The sequence below is a fragment of the Phyllobates terribilis genome, unplaced genomic scaffold (genome assembly GCF_046119375.1).
Source record: "Phyllobates terribilis strain yellow unplaced genomic scaffold, ASM4611937v1 Scaffold_9__5_contigs__length_417890890, whole genome shotgun sequence".
Classification (NCBI taxonomy): Eukaryota; Metazoa; Chordata; class Amphibia; order Anura; family Dendrobatidae; genus Phyllobates; species Phyllobates terribilis.
In genome coordinates, this window is record NW_027362769.1 from 119,529,016 (window position 1) to 119,555,732 (window position 26,717).

At 41.8% G+C, this 26,717-nt stretch overlaps 1 protein-coding gene across 2 annotated transcripts in view; it reads right to left on the bottom strand.

Moving 5' to 3' along the window:
- The window catches only part of B3GALT1 (beta-1,3-galactosyltransferase 1), a 513,983-nt gene that overhangs the window by 11,362 nt on the left and 475,904 nt on the right, over positions 1-26,717 (bottom strand). The window lies entirely within an intron of this gene.

The window sequence follows — 26,717 nt, forward strand, 5'->3', positions numbered from 1 at the left end:
GAACTTCATAGCCAGGTGTATGCAATCATGAGAAAAGCTACTTAAAGTGGCCACTTGCAAGTTGTTCTCCTGTTGGAATCTCCTCTGAAGAGTGGCATCATGGGCTCCTCAAAACAACTGTCAAATGATCTGAAAACAAAGATTATTCAACATAGTTGTTCAGGGGAAGGATACAAAAAGCTGTCTCAGAGATTTAACCTGTCAGTTTCCACTGTGAGGAACATAGTAAGGAAATGGAAGAACACAGGGACAGTTCTTGTTAAGGCCAGAAGTGGCAGGCCAAGAAAAACATCAGAAAGGCAGAGAAGAAGAATGGTGAGATCAGTCAAGGACAATCCTCAGACCACCTCCAGAGAGCTGCAGCATCAACTTGCTGCAGATGGTGTCACTGTGCATTGGTCAACTATACAACGCACTTTGCACAAGGAGAAGCTGTATGGGAGAGTGATGCGAAAGAAGCCATTTCTGCAAGCACGCCACAAACAGAGTCAGCAGAAGTATGCAAAAGCACATTTGGAGAAGCCAATTTCTTTTTGGAAGAAGGTCCTGTGGACTGATGAAACCAAGATTGAGTTGTTTGGTTATACAAAAAGGTGTTATGCATGGCGGCAAAAAAACAGAGCATTCCAAGAAAAACACTTGCTACCCACAGTAAAATTTGGTGGAGGTTCCATCATGCTTTGGGGCTGTGTGGCCAATGCCGGCACCGGGAATCTTGTTAAAGTTGAGGGACGCATGGATTCCACTCAGTATCAGCAGATTCTTGACAATAATGTTCAAGAATCAGTGATAAAGTTGAAGTTACGCAGGGGATGGATCTTTCAGCAAGACAATGATCCAAAACACTGCTCCAAATCTACTCAGGCATTCATGCAGAGGAACAATTACAATGTTCTGGAATGGCCAGCCCAGTCCCCAGACCTGAATATCATTGAACATCTGTGGGATCATTTGAAGAGGGCTGTCCATGCTCGGCGACCATCAAACTTAACTGAACTGGAATTGTTTTGTAAAGAGGAATGGTCAAAAATACCTTCATCCAGGATCCAGGAACTCATTAAAAGCTACAGGAAGCGACTAGAGGCTGTTATTTTTGCAAAAGGAGGATCTACTAAATATTAATGTCACTTTTCTGGTGAGGTGCCCATACTTATGCACCTGTCAAATTTTGTTTGAATGCAGATTGCACATTTTCTGTTAGTACAATAAACCTCATTTCAAGGCAGAAACATTACTGTGTCCAACAGTTATTACATATATCAAACTGAAATAGCTGTTGCAAAAACACCAATTTTTAAAAAACATTAAGCTTAAGATTAATAGGGGTGCCCAAACTTTTTCATATAACTGTATATAGTGAGCATATAAGGCATAGTGTCAAACTAAGGGGTAACATAATTATTACAGACTAAATATCTATTAAAAAATTATAAATACCCTCTAAGACGAGTGCCTGGACTTTAGATCACCCTTCACAGCCGTGCCCAAGGTGTAAATAATATACAGGTTGGTACAATTACCTAATGCTGCAATGATCACCAGAGCACAGGGAATACTGGGTGTTGTGTCTCTTCACCCTGACGCGAGTTTTGCCTTGCTTCTTCCGGGGGCACCCAGGTACCATAACAGTATGATACCGGGAAAAATGGGTAGTTAAATTATTTATTGAAGTGCCACACTTTGATATATAAATGGACATTGTTGTTAATTATTTGCAGATTTAGTTGAATTTTTTTTTTTACAAAACTATCTTTTTTATAACAAAAGATATTCGTTATCATGGAAAGCATGAAGACCATAAAGGAATGTATTAGAAAATGAAGATTTACCATTGCATTTCTACTAAATGGAATCAGGACTACTGGTAAATATTCAATATGAGGATTATTGATAGATACTTCAGCAGAATAAGAGACATTTCTAAGACATACATTAAGGTGGATGAGAAGCTGTGGCTAGGAATTACAATTACGTGCAAAGGAAGGTGGAAAAAACCCTTGGTTGTGTAAGGTGATTAGATTTTAGAATTCAAGAGCTAGTATTCTTAAAAATGCATTTGCTGAACCTCCTGAGACCAAGCTTAAACATTAAGAAGCAGCGGTCAGCATTGAGTTGGCGTAGATATAATCAGGTCCTTGTAAGAAAATTATCTAACCATGACTTGGCACCATTTCTACCAATTTACGGAGTATCTTTAATATGGCTCTGCTGAGATACGAAACTCTTCTACAACCTAATAATCAAGTGGTGAAAGATAAACTGTCAGACTGTGGTGGCCAAACTGATGGCCTGGATACGACGAGAATCAGATTCCCCTTTTTGGACTTTATAACACACAATTACTATGTAGGCTGAAAAAAGATACTTGTCCATCAGCCTTTCTTAGCAGTTGCTTTTTGGTCCACAGAAAAGCAACAAAAAACCCTCAAAACTCTGGGATGAATGCATCCAATTTTGCCTCACAGGAAATGAAAAACATTTAAAAAATAAGTCATCACTATATTAATTAAGACATTCAAAGTCATTAGTTGAATTCTCCACTTTTTTTAGGATGCCTTTGTATCTGACATTATTAACTCCCAAGATAGAGCATTAGAAAGTTACACTAACTGTATAGAATGCTTACCTGTTTTGATATTTGAATCATCCCCTCCCTCCTTCCACATGTGAAAGATGCGCCTCAGTTATTGATAAATGAGCGTGCTCGTTTAACCCTTTCACCGAGCATGCTTGGATGCTTACCGAGTAGCTACGGCGTGCTCGTATATTATGTTCGAGTCCCAGCGTCTGCATGATTTACGGCAATAAGACAGCCACAACACATGCAAGGATAGCCTGTTTGTTAGGGAATCCTCACATGTGCTGTGGCTGTCTTATGGCCGTAAATCATGCAGACGCAGGGATTCGAGCATAATATACGAGCATGCCGAAGCTACTCGGTAAGCACCCGCGCAAGCTCGGTGAAAGGGTTAAACAAGCACACTCGCTCATCACTACCCTCTATGCTTTCCAGGATTCTTGGCTTTAATCTTGTACTTGTTCTTTGCACTGACAACCTTGACCTTGTATTGATCGACAGTAAATATTTTTTACAATGTGGCTCTTGGCCATCTTAACATCATTCATTGAACATGACACAATCACAGATATGTATTTTCTAAGTGACTGGTTCACTAGTTGTATTTTTAAGGGTTTTCTTTTACTGGTTCTGATTGGCAATTCACATTCTTATGCTGTTCTCATATTATGATCTGATTCTTGCCTGTCAAAGATCAAGAAAAGGTCATTGGCGACAGTCATTCATTAGATCAGGGGTTTATTCCAGCAGCATGTCTTGTGATTGATAAAAAGTCCCAGGTAGTGTATGCAGCCTAATTTAATATACTGGGATTTCATTTTCTAAACAATTTAAGATTTCACTCACATCTCAAATTGAAAAACCAGTACAGACCCAATACTCATAGTTAGAAGGGTGCAACTATTCTATCCATTCCAGGAACTACAATTTGAACTACACTGCCTGGACTTAAGATAAAAGCCTGAAAAGAAATGGTTCCCAGGACTAAAGAAGTGTGCACAACAGGAAAATAAAATATATATATCTTTATTAAATAAATAGCAATAAAATAGAATAAAATTCAGAAGAGATGCCTCCAAGACCAGGGATGTGGTATAGTGCCAAGAATATATATACAATTGTAACGATGAGAGGACTACATCAGAGGCTATAACTATAATATGGTATCAGTATATTAAAGTCATGATAACCACTATAATAATGCGTACCCATTTCTAAAAGTACAATGGGTACAGAAAGTATTCAGACCCCTTTCAATTTTTCACTCTTTGTTTCATTGCAGCCATTTGATAAATTCTAAAAAGTTCATTTTTTTCTTATTAATGTACACTCTGCACCCCATCTTGACTGAAAAAACAGAAATGTAGAAATTTTTGCAAATTTATTAAAAAAGAAAAACTGAAATATCACACAGTCATAAGTATTCAGACCCTTTGCTCAGTATTGAGTAGAAGCACCCTTTTGAGCTAGTACAGCCATGAGTCTTCTTGGGAATGATGCAACAAGTTTTTCACACCTGGATTTGGGGATCCTCTGCCATTCTTCCTTGCAGATCCTCTCCAGTTCCGTCAGGTTGTATGGTGAACGTTGGTGGACAGCCATTTTCAGGTCTTTCCAGAGATGCTCAATTGGGTTTAGGTCAGGGCTCTGGCTGGGCCAGTCAAGAATGGTCACAGAGTTGTTCTGAAGCCACTCCTTTGTTAATTTAGCTGTGTGCTTAGGGTCATTGTCTTGTTGGAAGGTGAACCTTTGGCCAAGTCTGAGGTCCAGAACACTCTGGAAGAGGTTTTCATCCAGGATATCTCTGTACTTGGCCGCACTCATGTTTCCTTCAATTGCAACCAGTCGTTCTGTCCCTGCAGCTGAAAAACACCCCCATAGCATGATGCTGCCACCACCATGTTTCACTGTTGGGATTGTATTGGGCAGGTGATGAGCAGTGCCTGGTTTTCTCCACACATACCGCTTAGAATTATCACCAAAAAGTTCTATCTTCGTCTCATCAGACCAGAGAATCTTATTTCTCATAGTCTGGGAGTCCTTCATGTGTTTTCGAGCAAACTCTATGCGGGCTTCATATGTCTTGCACTGAGGAGAGGCCTCTGTTGGGCCACTCTGCATAAAGGCCTGACTGGTGGAGTGCTGCAGGATAGTTGACTTTGTGGAACTTTCTCCCATCTCCCTACTGCATCTCTGGAGCTCAGCCACAGTGATCTTGGGGTTCTTCTTTACCTCTCTCACCAAGGCTCTTCTCCCACGATTGCTCAGTTTGACTGAATGCCCAGGTCTAGGAAGACATCTGGTGGTCCCAAACTTCTTCCATTTAAGGATTATGGAGGCCACTGTGCTCTTAGGAACCTTGAGCAATGCAGCAATTCTTTTGTAACCATGGCCAGATATGTGCCTTGCCACAATTCTGTCTCTGAGCTCCTTGGGCAGTTCCTTTGAGCTCATGATTCTCATTTGGTCTGACATGCACTGTGAGCTGTGAGGTCTTATATAGACAGGTGTGTGCCTTTCCAAATCAAGTCCTATCAGTTTAATTAAACACAGCTGGACTCCAATGAAGGAGTAGAACCATCTCAAGGAGGATCACAAGGAAATGGACAGCATGTGACAAATATGAGTGTCTGAGCAAAGGGTCTGAATACTTATGACCATGTGATATTTCAGGTTTTCTTTTTTAATAAATTTGCAAACATTTCTACATTTCTGTTTTTTTTCAGTCAAGATGGGGTGCAGTGTACTTTAATGAGAAAAAAAATGAACTTTTCAGAATTTACGAAATGGCTCCAATGAAACAAAGAGTGAAAAATTTAAAGGAGTCTGAATACTTTCCATACCCACTGTAGTACCACAATCAATACAAAAATATATCAGCTAGCTTAATAATAACCATATGAAATAAAGTATTCCCTGATGGTATAGCAAGAAAATGGCTACTGACTGAGGTGGCACCGCGTCCCTCCACCCGACGCGCGTTTTTCCCTGCCTCTTCGGGGCACCAGTTTCATATGTCCAAGTTTCACGGTCCATATACGGATCATGATTTCTGAACTGCCTGCAAGGCTCACCTCACCGCTCACCTCTCCGGTCCCTCCACTCCTCACTGTCACCCGTCCTGTCCTCGTCGCATATTTAGATTTGCCACCACTAGCATTGAATTCCCCAGGCTTCTCATACTGGGCTCAGACTCCCGAGTCTGCTGAGGCCTGTGCAAAAACACACTAAATGACATGGCATCATAGGTTGCACCATGACCTTGCGAGTGCATGCACAGAACCCTCTCATGCCTAACGAAACCCGAAAGCGCTGGTCTAACGTGAGAGGCCTGAGGAATCCAACAGGAGTGGAGGTGATCTGAAGATGCAAGGAGGACCGGATGGGTGACGGTAAGGAGTAGAGGAGACAGAGAGGTGAGCGGTGAGGTGAGTATAAGGATTTATTTGTTATATCTTACATTTATTATGCTCTGGAGTTTCTCCATAATAAAAGATGTTAAATTTGCGGAGAATAACTTCTCCACAAATCAAATTTCCCATGAAAATGTGTGCAAACGGGCAAATTAGAATTTTTCTCTATGATAAGTTGAGCATAGGGATTTTTTTGCATTTTGTTTTACACTTTGATGGCCTTTTACAGTTCAGAAAAACAAGGGCCACCATTCTGCCGAATCCGCGCAGAAACAAATTGCAAAAATTAACATTTTGGCGAATGCATATTTTGAAAAAATTCAAGTAGAATTCAATTCAACTCTAATTTATTCATTCAACTCTAAAAATGAACTTTCAGTCGGGGAGATGGATATATCCTATCTGAATGACTTTTAGAACTTTTTGTATAGCCGGTTCCTATGCAGACCTGTCTCCAATAATAGAGACTATAAAAAAAGAGCTGTGTAGTAGATGTAATAGTAGAGCTTTGTTCACCTCCTGTTTCTTTGTTATAAACTTCACATGCTGGTGGATAAAAAAGTTAAATGCAGAAATCCTCAACAATAACTTATCTACCATTATATTCATGTCCCGGAAGCGACGCGCATACATTAGAGAAGGTTTTGCTAAAGTGATTCACTGGCTGCAGCTTCACACAATAGTTATTTACCATTGCGGCACACCGGGTGGGATTTAGCATTGTATCTCTAGCGGTGTCTTAGTTATGCGTACAACATTATTTATGGTAAAACCGACGAGAGCTGCATACAATTTCCAACCTCCAGAGTCACCTGAACTGAATTAATCTGTGATAACAATCTTACATCCATAAATACAAAGCGAGCGAGTATTGATCTATTGTGCTACTGTACGCTGATAGCAATTCATATTACTCTTGATATTGCTACCTTACCGCTTTATTTTCTGGGAGCAGTAAAAGACTAGAGATCCTTTGTGAACAGAAGAATAAAGTACAATGTTGCAATTTTCTTTTATGTTGCTTTTTCCTATTTTTTTTTACTGTACCCTAATTACATGATGTGCGGCTACAGATTCTATTTTGTTTATTGCTTCTGTACAGTATTTTCGGACGACCAATCACATTCAAGAAATATATAAAGAGGTTTTATTTTTTTCACTTTCAAATTTTTTATTGAGTTTTAACAACATTGATATGAAAGCAGAACACAACAAATTCTTTCAATAATAATAATAAAAAAGTTAACGGTTACTAATATTAAGTTATTATAATACAAGTATAACCAGCTTGATGAGGTATTAATGTAAGCTTTTACATGAACCAAATAATTATGTGTGCGCGAGAGAAATGTGAAGAAAGGAGGGCGACAAGAGAAAGAATGTGAAGGAAAAGGAGGAGGACAAACTGTGCAGATCTCCTGCATGCAGATTCACCAGCAAGTTCCCCCTCCCCCCAACACACAGAAAGCTTTGGCTAAATTTATATAGCTATTTCCGGTTTTACATGCGTAAAAAACGGGCTGGTTTTTCTCATTTGTCATCCATTTTGCTTCCGTTTTAAATCTGTTTTTGTTTTTACAATTGATACTTCGCAATTGAACGGTTAAAAATGGGCGAAAAAAAACGATTGAAAACTGATATCTTCCACTTTTCATTCTTTTTTGATGGATTCCTTGAAAGGCTGAGTCTGATCTCCAGAAAGGATGACAGTAGGACATACACTGAGCTTAAAGGGTTTGTCCGTCATTAGGGTACAAGCCTGCACTCACTCTATGTGAATCCTCATAGCGCGCACACTGTGTGTGGTGAGGATTCTCTGGTGCGGACGCCGGGATGGGCAGTCATGCGACCACAAGTATGCGATTTGCATAATTCCGGCCACTTTCCAACAGGACATGCTTGGCCTCGCTCAATACACTTGCATTGAGTGAGGCCGTGCACGTGACTCCATATATGCAAATCACATCCTTGCGGTCACGCGCCCGCCACTCCTGATGCCGGCACCTGAGAATCACAAGTCTACAGTCACATAGAGTGAATGCAGACTTCTACCCCAAGGCCTGACAACCCCTTTAATGAAACTGACTCACGGATCCTTTAAAAATACAGATGGGATCATTAAACTCTATGGGTCAGTGTGCAGTCTGTTTAAAAAATGTACAGCTCATGGATGAGAAAAACGGATGTGTGATTGTAGGTTTGGACTGTATCCAAGTGGTTCTAGATGCACAGTTGGTCACTAGACGTATAGTGGTACAGCTTAAATGTTGCATATCTACCCAGTTCCAGTACCGGCTTCGAGTTTCAGTGTTTTGACTGCAGCGGTGACATCTTTTTGATATCCTGCATCACTTCTGTAGCTAGTCAATGTGCCAAGGAAGATGGCACGTGCCACTAACCTCAGTGATTGGCTAGAGCGGTGTGATGTGCACTGTCAACATGATGTCACTACTGCAGCTTAAACACCAAGACCTCAGTGGCAGGAAGGATCCGATGCAGGACTTGAGGAGGATTAGTACCTGATCTTTTTGTTATTTTAGGTATTTTAAGAAGCTGGATATACACTTTTCTGAAGGTGGAAAATCCTTTAACTTATCATCTGACATGTCATCATCAGTGATGATCTGGGACCTCATTAGTTCTCAATATGAGGATCCACAATATATTATTTCCTAATTCTAGATTTTCACATGTAATTGAGATGTATATAGATAAAAGTATGATATTTTAATCAACACTATTTGCAAAGTTGCTGCTTTTTCTGTACAAGTATGTGGACAAAAATGTGAAAAAACAAACCATTTTTTAACTTTGTACACTCATGTAGAAACTAAAGATTGGATTTAAATTGTACAAAGTGTTCCAAAGTTTAAGAAGGTTCATGAAATGAATCATTGCACATGACTTGTTTGACCTGTTTTCATTGCGCAGCTACTTATGAATAATTGACTTTATGGAGAAAAATGAAATATGTTGATAAACTAAGAGAGTAATATTTAAAACAGGGCTCCAGATTTTTTTTCCTATACAGTACAGAATAAGTTGCTACAAAAGAATAATGTAAATGTTTTCTGTATGCTATATCTGTTTTAGTTTACTGTGCCTTGAAAAAGTGTTCATACCCCGAGAACTTTTCAACATTTTTTCATATTACCCCCACAAACTTAAATGTATTATATTGTAATTTTATGTGACATATCAACACTAAGTTGCAAGTATTTGTGAAGTGTAAAGAAAATGCTACATGGTTTTCTAATTATTTTAAAAATTAAAATCTGAAAATTGTAACGTTCACTTGTATTCAGCCCCCCTGAGTTAATAGGACCCCCTATCACTGCAATTACTGCTGAAAGTCTGAAGTGTAACTATTTCTGGTCATTCAATTTGGAGGAGCTGCTAGTGCTTCACATCAGCAGAAGTTTTCCAAAAATATACAAAATCTCTCCACATTCAGTGTGTCTGAGCTCAGGCTGCCAGTTTAACAATACTGAACTTGAAGCCACCTTGTTAGTCCACACTTCAGGAGCTGTCGCACTCTTAGGCCTGTTTCACACATCTGGATATTTCCGGTACCGTAAAAACCCGTACCGGATATATCCATGTCCGTGTGCACTTGTGCGGCACACGTGTGCTGCCCGTGTGTCACATGTGGAGCACACATACCGGCATTTGGGAATCAGCGGTACAGTTAGCGCTGTTCCCAAGCGCTGGGTACTGAACGCTGCCCTCATCATTGTCCCTTGCTTGAACTGTGATCAGAACCAGAAGGGGATAATGTTGAGAGTAGTATTCTGCTCCCGCAATGTCCACCTGTAAAAATAAGAATAAAATTAAAAATGAAAGCTGTGCTCTGATTGGTTACTAAGGGCAACAAAGATGCTTTTTTTTCACAATTTTACTAAATGAGGCCTGGTACTTTGCTTCATTTACCAAAACTGTCTAAAAGAGTGACAGTCTCTGTTGCCAGTAGCAACCAATCAGAGCACAGCTTTAATTTTTTAAACTGACCTGGAAAAATGAAAGCTTCACTTTGATTGGTTGCTGTGGGCAATGCCTCAATATATTTTATTTCTACATATATATTTGCAGTGGCGACCAAAAGTTTTGCATTTTTTTTAAAAGTGTGATTACTTCTGTCTGGTTGTTGTGATGCCATTTCCCTGGTGATTTTAGTATACCGGAAGCAAATGGTTGTCAGCTATAGGACGAAAATTGTGTCTGAAATTGTTTTACCCCTTTTGTTTTCAACATTTGCTGCTCCAAATGCTTTGCATATTTTGTCATGGGGAGTCAAATTTTGCCTAATTTTTTTTTTTTTTGTGTTTTTAGATTAAAACATGGCAAAGACAAAGCCAAATTTATCACCAGATGTCAGGAAGCTTATTATTCTGAGAGTGAAGTCAGGCAAAATCTACAAAGAGGTAACTATGGCATTCACCTGTTCTCAGAGTCAAGTGTCACGTATAAAGACAGAAAAAGAAGGTTATGGAACAGCTGACAAACCTAGAAGTGGATGACCACGGAAAACTTCCTCCAAAGTTGATCACATTATTAAGAAAAAGTCAGTATCTGAGGTCCATAAAAGTGCTGGACTGATTTCACATGAAATGAACTAAGAATATGGGGTCAAACTGAGTCGCCAAACTGTGGTGCGATGGCTAAGAGCAGTAGGGATGATGAGTTCACGTCAAGAAGCCTTTCATCTCTGCAAAGAACCTGGAAGGTCCAACTTGAGTTTGCCAAAGAACACAGCCAATAGGAAGACAGATTGGTCTAAGGTATTGTGGTCGGATAAATCCAAGTTCAATCTGTTTGGTAGTGATGGCAAGCACTATATATACTGCCCAATTGGAAAATGTAATGATATAAGGAACCAAACACCTACAGTGAAACATGGTGGAGGCAATGTCATGATTTGGGGCTGCTTTCTGCATCTGCCATTGGCCTTCTGCCTAGAATTGATGAAAATATGAATGCTACCATGTACAAGTATATACTGGAGAATGTAATGCTGCCACATGATAAAACCAAAGTAGGCAGGGGATGGAAATTCCAGCAAGACAATGATCCTAAGCACACATCCAATTTAGTCACAAAATTGGTTAGCAGAGAAAAATATTTGTCTGTTGCAATGGCCAAACCAATCACCTGATTTCAACCCTATAGAACACCTTTGGGATGAGTTAGGGCGACAAATTGGGGCCCGTACCCATAGCAATAAAGATGAATTGTTTACAAATTTGCAAATCGAATGGAGCAAGATCCCTCAAGATGTCTTGAATATCCAAGCGGCGTCAATGCCCCGTCGGTGCGGTGCAGTAATTAAAGCAAGAGGTTATTCTACAAAATACTAAGTTATGGCATTGTAAGCCATGAATTGGTCTCTTTGTTGTGATCAAAAAATAGTATATGCAAAACTTTTGCCAGACAGTTTTCTTTAATTAAATGCCATACCTATATTCATAAGCAGATATGTTAAAATGAAGGTCTTGCATGATGACTTCATGCACTTTCAATTCATCACCAGGAAAATGGCATCAAAACAACCAGACAGAAGTCATCAAACTTTAAAAAAATCTATAAAACTTTTGGTCGCCACTGTATATATTGTGATCCCCAGCCAATGTTTTCTTATATCCGTTCATATTTTATTTGCATCTTCTGTCCCATCTTCATAAATGGGCGCACTTCTGCCGCCACCTGTTTCTCCAGTTATGTTATTTGTTTCAGCATAAAAGATTATATGTTCTAAGGCTTGTAAGACCCCAAGGATGAGCTGCCGAATGTATTTCCACTTATCAGAGAAAATATAAGGAGATACGGAGCAGGCACACTGTGCTCTTCCTGGGGAGCCAAGTGTAAACTTAAATTAAATGATTCAGTCTGGTGGAAGTAAGAACACTTTGTAAAATGAAGATTCCCACGATGATCTTTCCCTAAGAACACAATTCAATTTTCTTTTCAAGCTCCCAGGACATAAACACAGATGTTTCTGTACATGCCTCTCACACATTGCATGTCCTTTGGTTTAATAGATAGACATACAGCTCTGCTACATCTCCGTGGGAATCTACTAAGTGTTTTAATTTATGTTGATTGGAAAAGATGGCGGATACTTTGGAGGCCCATTCTCAAATGTACACCAGTCCATTGCACGTTGAATGAGGCTGAAAAGCAGAGGAATTTAGGTGATGGTAGTCTACAACGCATGAGAGGACTAATTGTTATTTCAGGTTATTGGATTTATTCTGTTGTTCTAAAGGAATTGTGATTTTTTTATTTGTTTTTTTTCCCAGCTATAATTAAAGATTAAGCGTTCCCATCAAAATTTGTATCCTCTTAATATATTGCAATCATCATATTATATAGCATTGTGCACTTACAATTGCTCATTTTGCCTTTCTACCCAGCTAATTCTTCTCTTTTCTCTGTTCTATGTAGAAATAGGAAATCTCTTTACCCTTCATTAATCATTCCCCTCTTCATCTCCTGCCCCAGCTGCTCCCTTCTCCCCCTGCCAGGGACTTTTGCAGTGACTCAAGACTTGTGCAGAGAAAATTGACCTCCTCTTTCTACATAGAGCTTAGAAGGATTCAGCTAGTCAGTTTGTAATCACGTGATGTCATAGACCTAATGGAAAAGAGAAGAATTAACTGGGTAGAAAGGCAAAATGAGCAATTGTGAGTACACAGTGCTGTATAATATGAAGAATATATTAAGATGGTAAAAACATTGATGTAGTGCTTCTTTAAATGGGGTATATCATACTTAGATTTGGCTGTCCAGGATTGTAGTTGGGGTATGTCAGGATAGGTGATAGCTTATTGATCTGTGGGGGCCAGACGTCTGGGTCCCACCCTCAATGGCAGAATGTTACCTCTTAAAAGGTGAAAACAAGGTATCCAGTATAGGTGATAACTTATTAATTGTGGGGGTCCAACCTCTGGGTTCCACACTGATCAGGCAGGGCACTTTTTTTTTTTTTTTTTTACCTCTTAGGACCTGTGCACACATTGCAGATTTGTTGAATTTTTCTCACTTCTTTTTTTCTGCCCAGATTTGTCCCAAAAAACTAAAGGGGTTCTTGATGTGAGCAAAATTTATGAGAATCCTGCTTATTTTTGACTTGCAGATCTAAATCTGAAGAATATCAATTCTTTCAGCAGGTGTGCTGCAGATTTCACCCATACTAATGAGGAAAAATCTGCAACAAAAGCACATGTAAAAAAAACATCAAAAACGCGGAAAAAAACTCACTTATTTTACTTTGTATTTTTCCTGCCAAGAGATGCCAAAATGGTGCAGAAATTTCTGCACCAGATACTTAATGTGTGCAAATACCCTAAGAAAGGAGCAGCAATGTGCATGCTCGACTGCCGCTCCATTCATTCCCTATGAGGCTGCCGAGTGCTGTGCTTGGATTTTTCCGGCAACCCCATAGAAAATTAATGTAGCGAAGGTCAAGCATCTGACCAGTTGGAAACGGATAAAAGTGTCCTGTTTGAGATAAAATTTCCCAGCGGTCAGCCCACTTGATAAGTTATCACCAATCCTGTGGATAGGCGATGATTGTTATCACTGGAAATTCGAACATTAATTCTATGCTCATGCAGGACACTATGTATCCGAAAATAAAAGCTCTAACTACTATATACAGTGCACCATGTACAATCCCTGGCAAAAATTATGGAATCACCGGGCTAGGAGGATGTTCATTCAGTTGTTTAATGCTGTTGAAAAAAAACAGATCACAGACATGGCACAAAACTAAAGTCATTTCAAATGGCAACTTTAGGGCTTTAAGAAACACTAAAAGAAATCAAGATAAAAAATGTGGTACTCAGTAAGGGTAATTTTTTTCAGACCAAGCAGAGGGAAAAAATTATGGAATCACTCAATTCTGAGGAAAAAATTATGAAATCACCCTGCAAATTTTCATTTCCAAAACTAACACCTGCATCAAATTATATCTGCTCATTAGTCTGCATCTAAAAGGGAGTGATCAGACCTTGGAGAGCTGTTGCACTAAGTGGACTGACCTGAATCATGACTCCAACATGAGAGATGTCAAATGAAACAAAGGAGAGGATTATCAAACTCTTAAAAGAAGGTAAATCATCGCGCAATGTTGCAAAAGATGTTGGCTGTTCACAGTCAGCTGTGTCTAAAATCTGGACCAAATACAAACAACATGGGAAGGTTGTTAAAGGCAAACATACTGGTAGACCAAGGAAGACATCAAAGCGTCAAGACCGGAAACTTAAAGCAATATGTCTTCAAAACAGGAAATGCACAACAAAACAAACGAGGAACAAATAGGAGGAAACTGGAGTCAATGTCTGTGACCGAACTATAAGAAACCGCCTGAAGGAAATGGGATTTACATACAGAAAAGCTAAACATAAGCCATCATTAACACCTAAACAGAAAAAAACAAGGTTACAATGGGCTACGGAAAAGCAATCGTGAACTGTGGATGACTGGATGAAAGTCATATTCACTGATGAATCGCGAATCTGCATTGGGCAAGGTGATGATGCTGGAACTTTTGTTTGGTGCCGTTCCAATGAGATTTATAAAGATGACTGCATGAAGAGAACATGTAAATTTCCACAATCATTGATGATATGGGGCTGCATGTCAGATAAAGGCACTGGGGAGATGGCTGTCATTACATCTTCAATAAATGCCTAAGTTTACATTGATATTTTGGACAGTTTTCTTATCCCATCAATTGAAAGGATGTTTGGGGATGATGACATCATTTTTCAAGATGATAATGCATCCTGCCATAGAGCAAAAACTGTGAAAACATTCCTTGAAAGAAGACACATAAGGTCCATGTCATAGCCTGCAAATAGTCCGGATCTCAATCCAATTGAAAATCTTTGGTGGAAGTTGAAGAAAATGGTCCATGACAAGGCTCCAACCTGCAAAGCTGATCTGGCAACAGCAATCAGAGAAAGTTGGAGCCAGATTGATGAAGAGTACTGTTTGTCACTCATTAAGTCCATGCCTCAGAGACTGCAAGCTGTTATTAAAGCCAGAGGTGGTACAACAAAATACTAGTGATTAGTGTTGAGCGAGTATGTTCTGTCCGAGTATGCTCGGGCCGAGCTCCGAGTATTTATAGCTGCTCGGTGATATGGTTGAATCGTGTGCATAATTTGCAACTGTTTGACAATTTTATTACATGTGAGGAATGTGTAAGAAATAGACATTCCTCTCATGTAATTAAACTGTCAAACAGTTGCAAATCATGCACACGGGAGTGATTCAACCATATCACCGAGCAGCTATAAATACTCGGAGCTCGGCCCGAGCATACTTGGCGAAAGGGTTAATAGAACATACTCGCTCAACACTACTAGTGATGTATTGGAGTGTTCTTTTGTGTGTTTGTTTTTCATAATTTTTTCCCTCTGCTTGGTCTGAAAAAAATTACCCTTACTGAGTACCACAATTTTTATCTTGATTTCTTTTAGTGTTTCTTAAAGCCCTAAAGTTGCCATTTGAAATGACTTTAGTTTTGTGCCATGTCTGTGATCTGCTTTTTTTCAACAACATTAAACAACTGAATGAACATCCTCCGAGCCCGGTGATTCCATAATTTTTGCCAGAGGTTGTTTATTTAAAATAAAATGCACTAAATAAAATGTAAAATATTTGCATTATAATTCTTCTTAATTAAATGTAGTAAAAAGTCACATTCGCTTGGGACTACACAAGCTCCTCTAATGTTTACTTAAAGTCATGAGGATCATTCGCCATAACTGAAGCTATTACTAAGGATTTCTGTCTCCGCAATGAAACACATAATGACAACTGATGTTTTAGGAATTACAGTTTTAGAATAGTTAATATGATTGATCTCGTCTTCCCAGATGCTGGCATTCCTACAAATATACGTACAGTAAAAATGCATTCATCACTTCTCCACTGATACAGATTTCCCGATATCCCAGCATCCGACGAGTGGTCCTATTGTTAGATTAGCAGGAAATTGCTTTATATCTTCAGAAACATGTCTATAAGTTTTTGTGACATATCCAAGATGATCTGTAAAGATCAGAACATGAAAATGAATCTGTCACATCAAATATCCTGCCACTTCTCCGACTCTAGTGTTGGCGAGTCACCGGTGTGTCATGACTTGTGTACGGAGGTGATATATATGAGGCATATCTTGGTAAATGAGAATACGGCTTCTGTTCTAGTTTAGATTAGGTAGTTTACGGCTATAGATCAGAAACCAATTTGTTCTAGAATGACTAAGACTAGAGCATTGTTTCCCATTGACTTATCACCTACTGAAATAACCTTATTTCACTTACAATGTAAAATACTGCTCGGTTTAGTATTATTTATAGTACTGATTAATCATATGACTCAGGGGGACATTGAGGCTGTATTTTCTCATGTGGATGAGACTATTTCATTAAACTTGGATGGTTAAAGGCTTATGAATGTGCTTTAATGTAAAATGTTCAGCGGGAGGTAAAAGAGGTAAAGCTTAACCTTAATGTAGAGCTGGAACACCATTTTTTATTAACTATATATATATATTTGTAAGTTGGCACAGCTGTTTTTCTTAAAAACTCCAAATCTTCTCCATAGACGTAGAACTTACATTGGAAGTAAAAAGAAAAAGGGCAGCATGATGGATCAGTGGTTAGCACTGCAGCGCTTGGGTCCTGGGTTCTAATCCCACCAAGGACAGCATCTGCAAGGAGTTTGTATGTTCTCCCCGTGTTTGTGTGGGTTTCCCCTGGGTTCTCTGGTTTCCTCCCACACTCCAAAGACATACTGATAGGGAATCTAGATTGTGAGCCCCAATGGGGACAGAGATGATAATGTCTGTGAAGCGCTGAGGAATTAATGGTGCTATATAAGTGAGTAAAATAAATAAATTCTGGCTTGGTTTGTTTTTAACTTAGTGATACGCCATTGTGGATCATACGCTGCTGCTTGACATGGCAGGCCAGGACCCAACGAAGTAGAAATAAATGAGAAAGATCAAAGTCCAAAAATAAACTTTTCTTTGAATGAACTGATAAAATATATATACACCAGATAGCAGGCATGACGCTTAAAGAATACATCTTGTACACAATCCAGAAACAGGAACTTCACGGTTACACGTGACGGTACATTATGTTACATGTTGCATTAGAAGAGCAAATTACTATGGGGACCTCCATCTTCCCTTCATGTGAGGACCTGATTGTCTGAGGTGCATCGCTACAACTTCTCACAATTATTCCACATGCTCCTTGGTGTGCCTCTACATCTTCAATTTCTTGTAGGAGAAGATGTGTCCCAGCCTGGCCATCTTCTCCTTTATGACCCTCAGGTCTGGCTACACTTTCACATCTTATGTAGTATAGATAAGATTTGCTTTAAGTCCCCACTTGCTAGAGATAAGGAGCCACTAAGTCCTAGTTTACTTCAGAATGTGCTATCCAAGTATGGTTTCCTTTCTTTGAACACAACACCCTTTTCAATGCAGTTCTGCTAACATTAGGACCATAGGTCCTTCCCTTTTCAGCACTTTTCCCTATCTGCTCACAAACAGGAAACTGCATTTCCAATGTCCACTTAGCTCCCCCCATGGGCTGACCCCAATTGTTAACCATATCTACTGGTTAGCTAAGTGCTGCAGCAATAATAATACAATGCATTATATAACCATGTGATCTTCAAGGAGGGTGTTGACACCTTCTCAACTCCTTAACATACCAGAAATGATGACAGCTCAATCGCCAGTCTCCAGACCTTGCAGCCAATCAGTGGCAGTCAGATCTCTGGTGGTCATGATGTTATCACCTTCAGTCCAGCAAATGCCATCAGAGTGGCAGCGTTGGAGTGGGGAGTGGTTTACAGGGGTGAGTATATCTTCTTTTATTATTTTAGTACCATGGCTACCCACTTGAAAATATAGAATTAGAATGGATGATTCTGTTAATTATAAGACTGTGGTTTCATGTCGTCACCTGTCTTCTGACTCTGCAGCCAATCAGTGGCTACAGCGGTTAGGTCATTGGTAGTCGTGACTTCATTCCTTTCGCTCTGGCAGAGACCATTGCAATGGCAATGCTGGAGCAGAGAGAGGATTCCAGGGGTATATCTTTTATTGTTTTAGCACTATAGCCCTTCAATGACAAATAAACATCGACCAGATAACCCCTTCAAAGATTATTAAAGCATTTTAAAGCTTATCATAAATTAAGGATTTCATAATTTACCTGCTGTTATAGTCCAGCTATGTTCCTGAGCTGCCATAGGTGGTGATGTGACCTACAGCTCCTTACTTACTGGCATAGGCTGTTCAAAGCACAGAGCACAGATTTCCTGTCTGTGCTTTGAACAGTTCAGCCAGCATCTCGGCAGAGAGCTGTGAGTGGTGATGTCCTGGTGTCACGCAAGGTGTGAGAAAGACTTACTTGTCTGTAATGCCAAATGTAGAGATCTCCTGCAACCCACTGCAGGGCGACTGTCACTTCTGACACACCGGTGACACCTAGGGGGGGTATGGCTTAGGATCCTCAGCCAGACTCACAGGAAGAGAGAGCACGGTGAGCATATTGAAGGCTCCAATCAGAACAATTTATGTTATCAGCTTGTGACTTTAACCCCTTTCTGATGTGAAGCATAATAGTACACCCTACCTCATAACCCCCTGTTTGGTGGGCGCTCTGGCTCTGAGCCCACAACCTTCTGGGCACATGTCAGCTGATCTATACAGCTGACATGTACCCGCAACAGCTGCGGGTGGAATCGCGTTCCACCCACTGCTGTTAACCAGTTAAATGCCGCTGTCCATCTCTGACAGTGGCATATAACTCGCACTTCTGGGAAGCGCGTCATTGGCCCCGCCCATCGGCGACCCAGTCACATGTTCATGGGTCGGCATGACAACCACACGGAGACCCCTGTGGTGGTCAATGCCAGATTGCTATGAGCGCCGACCGCTGGGTGGCGCTCATAGCAAGTGAGCAAATCTGCTACACACAGGCGATCTAATCATTGCCTGTATGTAGCAGAGGGGATCAGATAAGTGCAGCTTCTAGTCTCCTATGAAGTATTGAAGCATTCAAAAAAGTGTAAAAAAATGTTTTTAAAAATATTAAAAAAAAAGAGTTTAAATCACCCCCCTTTCGCCCCATTCAAAATAAAACAGTAAAAAAAAAACCACACATACACATATTTGGTATCGCCGCGTTCAGAATCGCCCGATCTATCAATATAAAAATAATTAATCTGATCGGTAAATGGTGTAATGAAAAAAAAATTTCAAATGCCAGAATTAATTTTTTTTTGGCTGCCGCAACATTGCAATAAAATGCAATAATGGGTGATCAAAACATCGAATCTATCCAAAATGGTATTAATAAAAACGTCAGCTTGGCGCTCAAAAAATAAGCCCTCATCCAACCCAAGATCATGAAAAATGGAGACACTACGGGTCTCGGAAAATGGCGCCATTTTTTTTTTTAGCAAACTTTGGTTTTTCTTTTCACCACTTAAGTAAAAAGGAACCTATACATGTTTGGTATCTTCGAACTCGTAATGACCTGGAGAATCATACTGGTGGGTCAGTTTTAACATTTAGTGAACTTGGTAAAAAAAACAACCCAAAAACAACTGTGGTATTGCACTTTTTTGCAATTTCACCGCATTTGGAATTTTTTCCCCCGTTTCCCAGTACACAATATGGTAAAACCAGTGATGTTGTTCAAAAGTATAACTTATCCCGCAAAAAATAAGCCCTCACACGGCCATATTGACCAAAAACGTAAAAAGTTATGGCTGTGGGTAAAGGGAGCAAAAAAGGAAAACGCAAAAATGGAAAATGCTCCGGTCATGAAGGAGCTAACCAGAGAGGCTGGTACAGGGTGCTGAAGAGTGCTAGATTACATTGTAAAACATGACTACATGCTATGACTCATTGCATCTTTACAGTTCACTGAGTCAGCACCTGTAACATTACAGACTGAGGGATAGTGCACATACTAAATGAAATGAGAGGAATATTAGGCAAGTGAAACTGTGTGCACAGTAATTTATCCACCTTGAGACTGTGTAAGAGTCTCATGATGGAGCTTTGTAGGTAGAGTGAGAAGTGAGGGAGCTGGGGGACAGATACTGTCTCTACCGCTTGAAAAATGTAGTTTAGAGGCACAGAGGGAGAGCTGGAAGAAGTTTATGATAGATACAATAACAAACGACAAGGGTTGGTGGAAGGTGGCTAAAGGGGAGCAAAAAAAACCCAAAAAATAAAGGTAACGGGGTGAGGAGGGGTTAGAGACTCATTGCAGGGAAAGCCAGATCGTGTTTTTCTGTGTCCGGAAAACTCCTTTAAAAATGTAGTTTACTGCAGCCTAAACTAGGGGTCACTTAGTAGCTCAATGCATACAGTATGTAGTACGTTTTTAAGCTTTTCTGAGTGAAAGTTGCTAAAATCAAAGTAAACAATCCCTTTTAACCTTTGCTGATCATATGTAAAAAAATTACGTATAATTCACAATATTTTTTGACATAATATAATTCTTAAAGGAACCTGACACATTGGTAACTCTGTTTAATCTATGAGCAGAAAGTTATAGAGCAAGAGAAGCAGAATAGATTGATGTATAGTTGATATATAGTTTTATTTAAATTACTATTGATTCTATACATAGGAGTCGAGTGGGCGGTCCTATTCAGTGATTGACAGCCTTCTTCATATCAGCATACAAATAGAGATAGCTGTCAATCAGTGAGTAGTTCTGCCCAATGATCTCCTAAATTAGGGGTTTAAATTAATTTTATCCAGCATTTTGGATTATCCAGTGTGTCAAACTATTGATGCTTCAGATACTAAAGTTGCTTAAAATATATAAAGAATTTTATTGTTACTTTTTGGAAAACAGAAAAAAAGGAAATCCATGTTTAACCTCTGCAACAATAATTTTTTTGGTTGCGCACAAGCATACTTTATCTTGACAAATGATTGCATACTAACATTATCCCCGGTTGGATATTGGGAAGATTGTAACAATACAAGTCTCTCAATACATATTTGGCCAATAAGGGATGAACGCGCAGTCATTTTTATCGTTGTACGGCTCATTAAGTGTCTTCCTGTCTGTATTTTTTCCATTGTTCCAATGGATTTTGAAGAGCAGTAATATGAAGATATGTTACGTAAATGACCCAGAAAAAAAAATATACACTTACTGTACATACAAAAATACATTAGAAGGATAGAGACGCAGAAGAAGAAAAGAGCATGAGCTATAATGGTAAATGGTAAAGTTTTGTTCACAAGAGCCCAAAGAAATAAGCAATACAGACATGAGTGCCACCCAGGGTCGGACTGGGGCACCGGAGTACCGGAGGATTCTCCGGTGGACCCAGGGACTTGTACTCATGCCACCTGTAGGCTATAATGGCATCGGTTCTCTGCAAGACGCCTCTGAACAGTATCGGTCAATCTGTTGTGCTATTCCATACAGTAAAAAATTGGAAGTTCAATCGTATAGCAGCCAGATGTAGGACAAAAGCACAATATTTTGGCTTTTCTGTGGTGACCTAACTTTCCAGATGTATGTGGCAAACATACACTGCTAATGCAGTATGAAGAGAATCCTAAATACAGAATTCATCACCATAATATTATTATTTGTTTCCTAAATAAGAATAAAGAGACTTTCAATGCAGTATCAGACTACAGTTTGTTTGTAGTCTGTTGCCATGGTGACACATATCGCTTGACTTAAAGATTGTCCGGTCTTTTGCTAAAAGTCTTCAGACCTCTGAATCCTCACAGTGTGTGCACCTCATGCTGTCAGGAATCTCCAGTGTCTGAAGCGAGAGCGGGCGGTTATTGTGACAGCAAGTATTCAATTTGCATGCTTCTAGCTACATTCTGACTAGACGTGCATGACTTCGCTCGATACAAGTGAATTTTAACTATTAGCAAAAGACTGCAAAAGCCCTCTAAAGGGGTTGTCCTGCCTTAGGGTACAAGTCTGCAGTAACTATATGTGACTGCAGACTTGTGAATCTTCACATCGCATGCACTGTGTGCTGCGAAGATTTTCCGGTGCCGATGCCAGGAGCGGCCAGTCATGTAACCGCAAGTATGTGATTTGCATACTTTCGGACACATTCCGACTAGACTTGTCCAGACTCACTGAAAACACTTGCAATGAGCAAGACCACTCACGTTTAGTTGGCTTGTGACCGCATGTATGCAAGTCACATAATTGCGGTCACGTGCCTGCCGCTACCGGCACCGGAGAGTCCTCACAGTGCGCAGTGCGCACGATGTGAGAATTCACAAGTCTGCAGTCACATAGAGTGACTGCAGACTTGTAGCCTAAGGCCGGACAACCTTTATAAGGCTGTAATGACCATGTCATGAATAGACAGATAAATAGTAGATAGATGGGATAGATTTTCACATTTCATTTGAAAACATGGACTCTATATAATCTCAAAGAAAACACAACTCCAAACATTTAGATTACAAGTTCCACTCTGCTACAACAGTAGATTGAAAATATATAGATTTTCTTTTTACATTCAGGAAAGAAAAGGTTAAAGAAAGCAAGCATCTTCATTCTCAAGGGCAAACCTTCATAAGAGCCTGATCCTCATCGATTCCTTGAGCTTGTACCAGTCTGGATTTTTGATGTTGTTCGTTCCTAATCCCCCCAGGTAACACTATCAATAGTTCACATCCTGCACACATCCACGCTGCAGCTGGGCTGACTGATGTGAAGTGGCAGAATGTGCGGCTTTAATAACGTGCAATTTTATGCACTTTGCATGTTTACCCCGTATCCAATTTGCTTTGATTGCATGTACAGAATCAACATAGAAGTCATAAATAAAACATACACAGAGCTATTTCCTGACCCCAATACACATTGATGTTCTTATTATTTTATGGCAGTACATGCAGATCTCTGAAGTTTATGGCCAGTAAATTATGGGCTTGGCCAGCAGTACAGAACTAAATTGCACAGTACAGTCATTGTGCTGCTTAATGATGAGGTTGTACGCTCAGCTCGATCCCCTGCCGTCTACTTCTGCTTTGTGCTTTTTGCAAAGTATGGACATGATAAACACTGCTCGAGTGTGTTGGGCTCAGGTTAATATAGTTCTGCTTTATTATTTCTTAAGTTTAATAACTACCTTTATTTTGGGGTCAACATATCTTGATATGAGTGGTGATGACCTGAGATAACCAATTCCAAAAAAACCCATAATTTCACAATACTCTGTTGGGAGATATTTATGCTGAATGTGTCTGGTTGTATTGTGAATTGCAGCTTTTAAATAGTTTTGCTAGCAAGTGGTCATAATTATCATGATAAATTGAAAGATTTAACCACATTTGTGGAAAAGTAAGCATGAGCACATTTGAATACAGAGGAAAGGAAGACCTATACCAATGTGTTGGTTGCCGTATGCCATCATACTCTTACGTTCTGAAATAGTGTGGCACCCTGCTGTTCACAGGTACCACAGGACCCAAAAGGGTGCATGGACGGACTTGTCCACAAGAGGCTCTCATTACATACAAATGTGGCGCCCCTGAGGGTTCAGTCGCCACAGAGGTACTGCATCTCACCCAGAGGTGTGGTATCTCACTCTCAGGTAAGGAAGGAGTATGGCTCAGGACCCTAACACCTGCATTCACTACACCACATTTCCGGGGGACAGGGAGAGATTGCTCCTACGGGAGAGCACACTCCCTGATCCCTGGCTGGAGTGGGGGGAACCACCTAGAGAGGGGGAACCATGTAGTAGATGGGGTGGAGGACGTAGATCAAGGGAGCACTTCAGAAGGAGGTATAAAATAGAGACACCATCTTAGATCAGTGTGGAGTTCAGTCAGTCCAGTCAGAGGAGGAGAAGTGACAGGAGCAGAGGCTCTGTATGAGCTCTGCTCCAGAGGCGGGCCAAGCCGGTGAGGCCCAGGACTGAAGGAGAGAAGAGAGAGGTGGGAGCAGGAAGGCTCCAGGAACCGAAGGGACCCTAGGGGTATGGGCCATGCAGAAAGACACCCAGGGGACGGAACACACGTCGCCCGCCAAGGCCCGAGGGTATCGGATAGAAGTGTCACTGGGTGTGAGGTGCAGGGAGAAGGCCAGAGAAAGGACACACAGAGGGGGGTCCTGCTAAATACTCCGGAGTTACCTGGGGGTCGGCTGAACCCCTCACTGAGTGAGCACAGAACGACGAGGGCCGTTACATGGGTCTCTGTAACAAGAACTGCAACAACTGTGAGTAAAGATCTTGGGACTGCATCACACGGACTCTGTGTTCATTACTGACTCCCTGCACTACAACCACCATCATCCACACACACTGCCCTGAAGCTACACTCTTCCTGTGGGGAGTTATACCACCCGTGCTGCCAAACCATCAGCTTCAGAGGACTTTTCCGCAGCGGCGGCCTCATTAGCCGCACTCCACAGGTGGCGTAGTCGGACATTATATAACCTATATACATCTACTACCCTTGGATTGACCGCCCTGGGTCATGGACAATCCCCCAGCATTTACAGGCCCGGCACCGGGTACCCCACGGCCCAGAGGGCGTGTCACAAACACCTCCACCCTTCCACCTCATACCACCAGAGGGAGCCCGTTAGGGATATATATATGGAGGGTGGAGACAGGCAGTTCAGTCAGTCAGACAGAGTCAGAGAGTCTGAGAGCGTTCTGACGCTGAGAGCAGCGAAGACGCAGCACGTCTGCTGCCATATTGAGGGCCCCGAGTGTGGCCGAAGGCAAAGAGGAGAGGAGAGAGGGGTTGAGGGGGCAGAGGAGCATCATAGGCTCACCCCCGAGTATTCAAACCGGACACCGGGTCCGCGCCTACAGGGTCCCTTTATACCCAGTAGGGATTACCGGCATACGAGGAGGACTACAAGTCCCTGGCAGACCTGAAGCTAAACCCATTACAGGACCAGGAACCACGAAGGCCCCAGCGCCCAGGGATAGTGGTTGCCAGCGGAAGGTCCTACTACCAAGCGACAGGTGAAGAGAACAACACGACACAGAAGCTAGGCCCAGTTGCAGGCTGGCCAGGAGCTTAGAGAGAGGGAGACACGGACCAGGAGGCCTTATACCCGCTCACTGGGGAGAAGTCCTGAAGTGCACCCTTCCTACCGAGTACCCTGGACCGTACCTGACATCCGCACCAGTAAAGGTATTGAAGCGAATCCCCTGTCTCTGTCAGTTACTACTGCTGCACCATCCTGACTGCACTACAAGCCCCAGCATCACCACCCTTCATCAAACTCTACACTGCCCTGAGGCCCACTCCACCTGTGGGGAGCTGTTCCACCCTAGCTGCCTATCAACTGCCTCAGAGGTCTGCAGCAGCGTTGGTACAAATTACCAGAAACCACAGGTGGCGTCACGATCAAACTACAAATCCCATATAAACTATCCCCTTTTTGTTGACCGCCCTGGGCCACGGACCGGGCCAGCCACTGTGACATATTCCCCCCCCAGCATCCATAGGCCCGGACACCGAGTACCCCACTGCCCTGGGGGCGCGTCAATAGCATCAAGTCAAACTCCTTTGTAGGTAAGAAGGGCAGCAAAATCCACTAACTGTTTCCTCTACATTTATTTGGAGACATTCCTGTCATGGCATAAAAGTGAAAACAAGGAAATTGTAGCATCGGCGTCTCTGCCCCGTACTAGGCAGAGACGCCGTCCCTCTCACCTCCCCGCTCCTGGTGCGGCGTCCTCCAGCGCTTCTCTCCCCGCTGCTTCCGGCACGCGCTCCTTCCCCGGCATTGTGCTTAGGGCGCGCGCGCGCTCCCCCTCTCTTAAAGGGACCGCGCGCGCCGTCCTAAGGAGTCCCCGGCCAATTGCCAGAGGACCTCCCATATATAAGGCACCTCCTCCAAAATGGAGGTGCCCGAGCAATGTTGTTGCAAAGCCTTCACTCTGCTTCAGCCCTCAGGTCCCGTTACCAGTTACCTGCCAGTCACCAGCCAGATTCCAGCTTGTTACCTGCCAGTCACCTGCCAGATTCCTGCCTGTTACCTGCCAGTCACCTGCCAGATTCCTGCTTGATACCTGCCTGATATCCGCTTTCCTGCTTGCAAACCTGCGGTCCGACGGTCTGCCTTCCAACACCTGTCAGTCTTTCTATGGACCAGCCTGCCCGCTCACCTGGGAGCGCTCACCTACTACCTGTCTGCTAGCCTACCTGGAGGCTCCGCCGTCACGTGCTGTGACCACCTGACTGTCCAGAGACTCTTGCCCGCTCACCTGGGAGCGTCCACCTGCTACCTGCCTGCTAGCCTACCTGGAGGCTCCGCCGTCACGTGCTGTGACCACCTGCCTGTCCAGAGACTCTTGCCCGCTCACCTAGGAGCGTCCACCTGCTACCTGCCTGCTAGCCTACCTGGAGGCTCTGCCGTCACTTGCCGTGACCACCCGCCTGTCAAGAGACTGTCCCCGTCACTTGCCGTGACCTCCTGCCCTTCTACCCAGAGACTGTCCCCGTCACTAGCCGTGACTACCTGCCCGCCTTCCCTGGGAGCCACCCGCTTCCTTACAAGGACTGCCCCCTTGTATAGTTGCTCAGAGGTTCCACCTCCCAGACCCGTTACAGTTTGCTCGGGCCATGGAACCCGGTGGTCCCCAGATCTCCGATCTGCACCAGGAAGTCTTACGTCAGAAAACTCAGCAGGAGGTGGTACTGT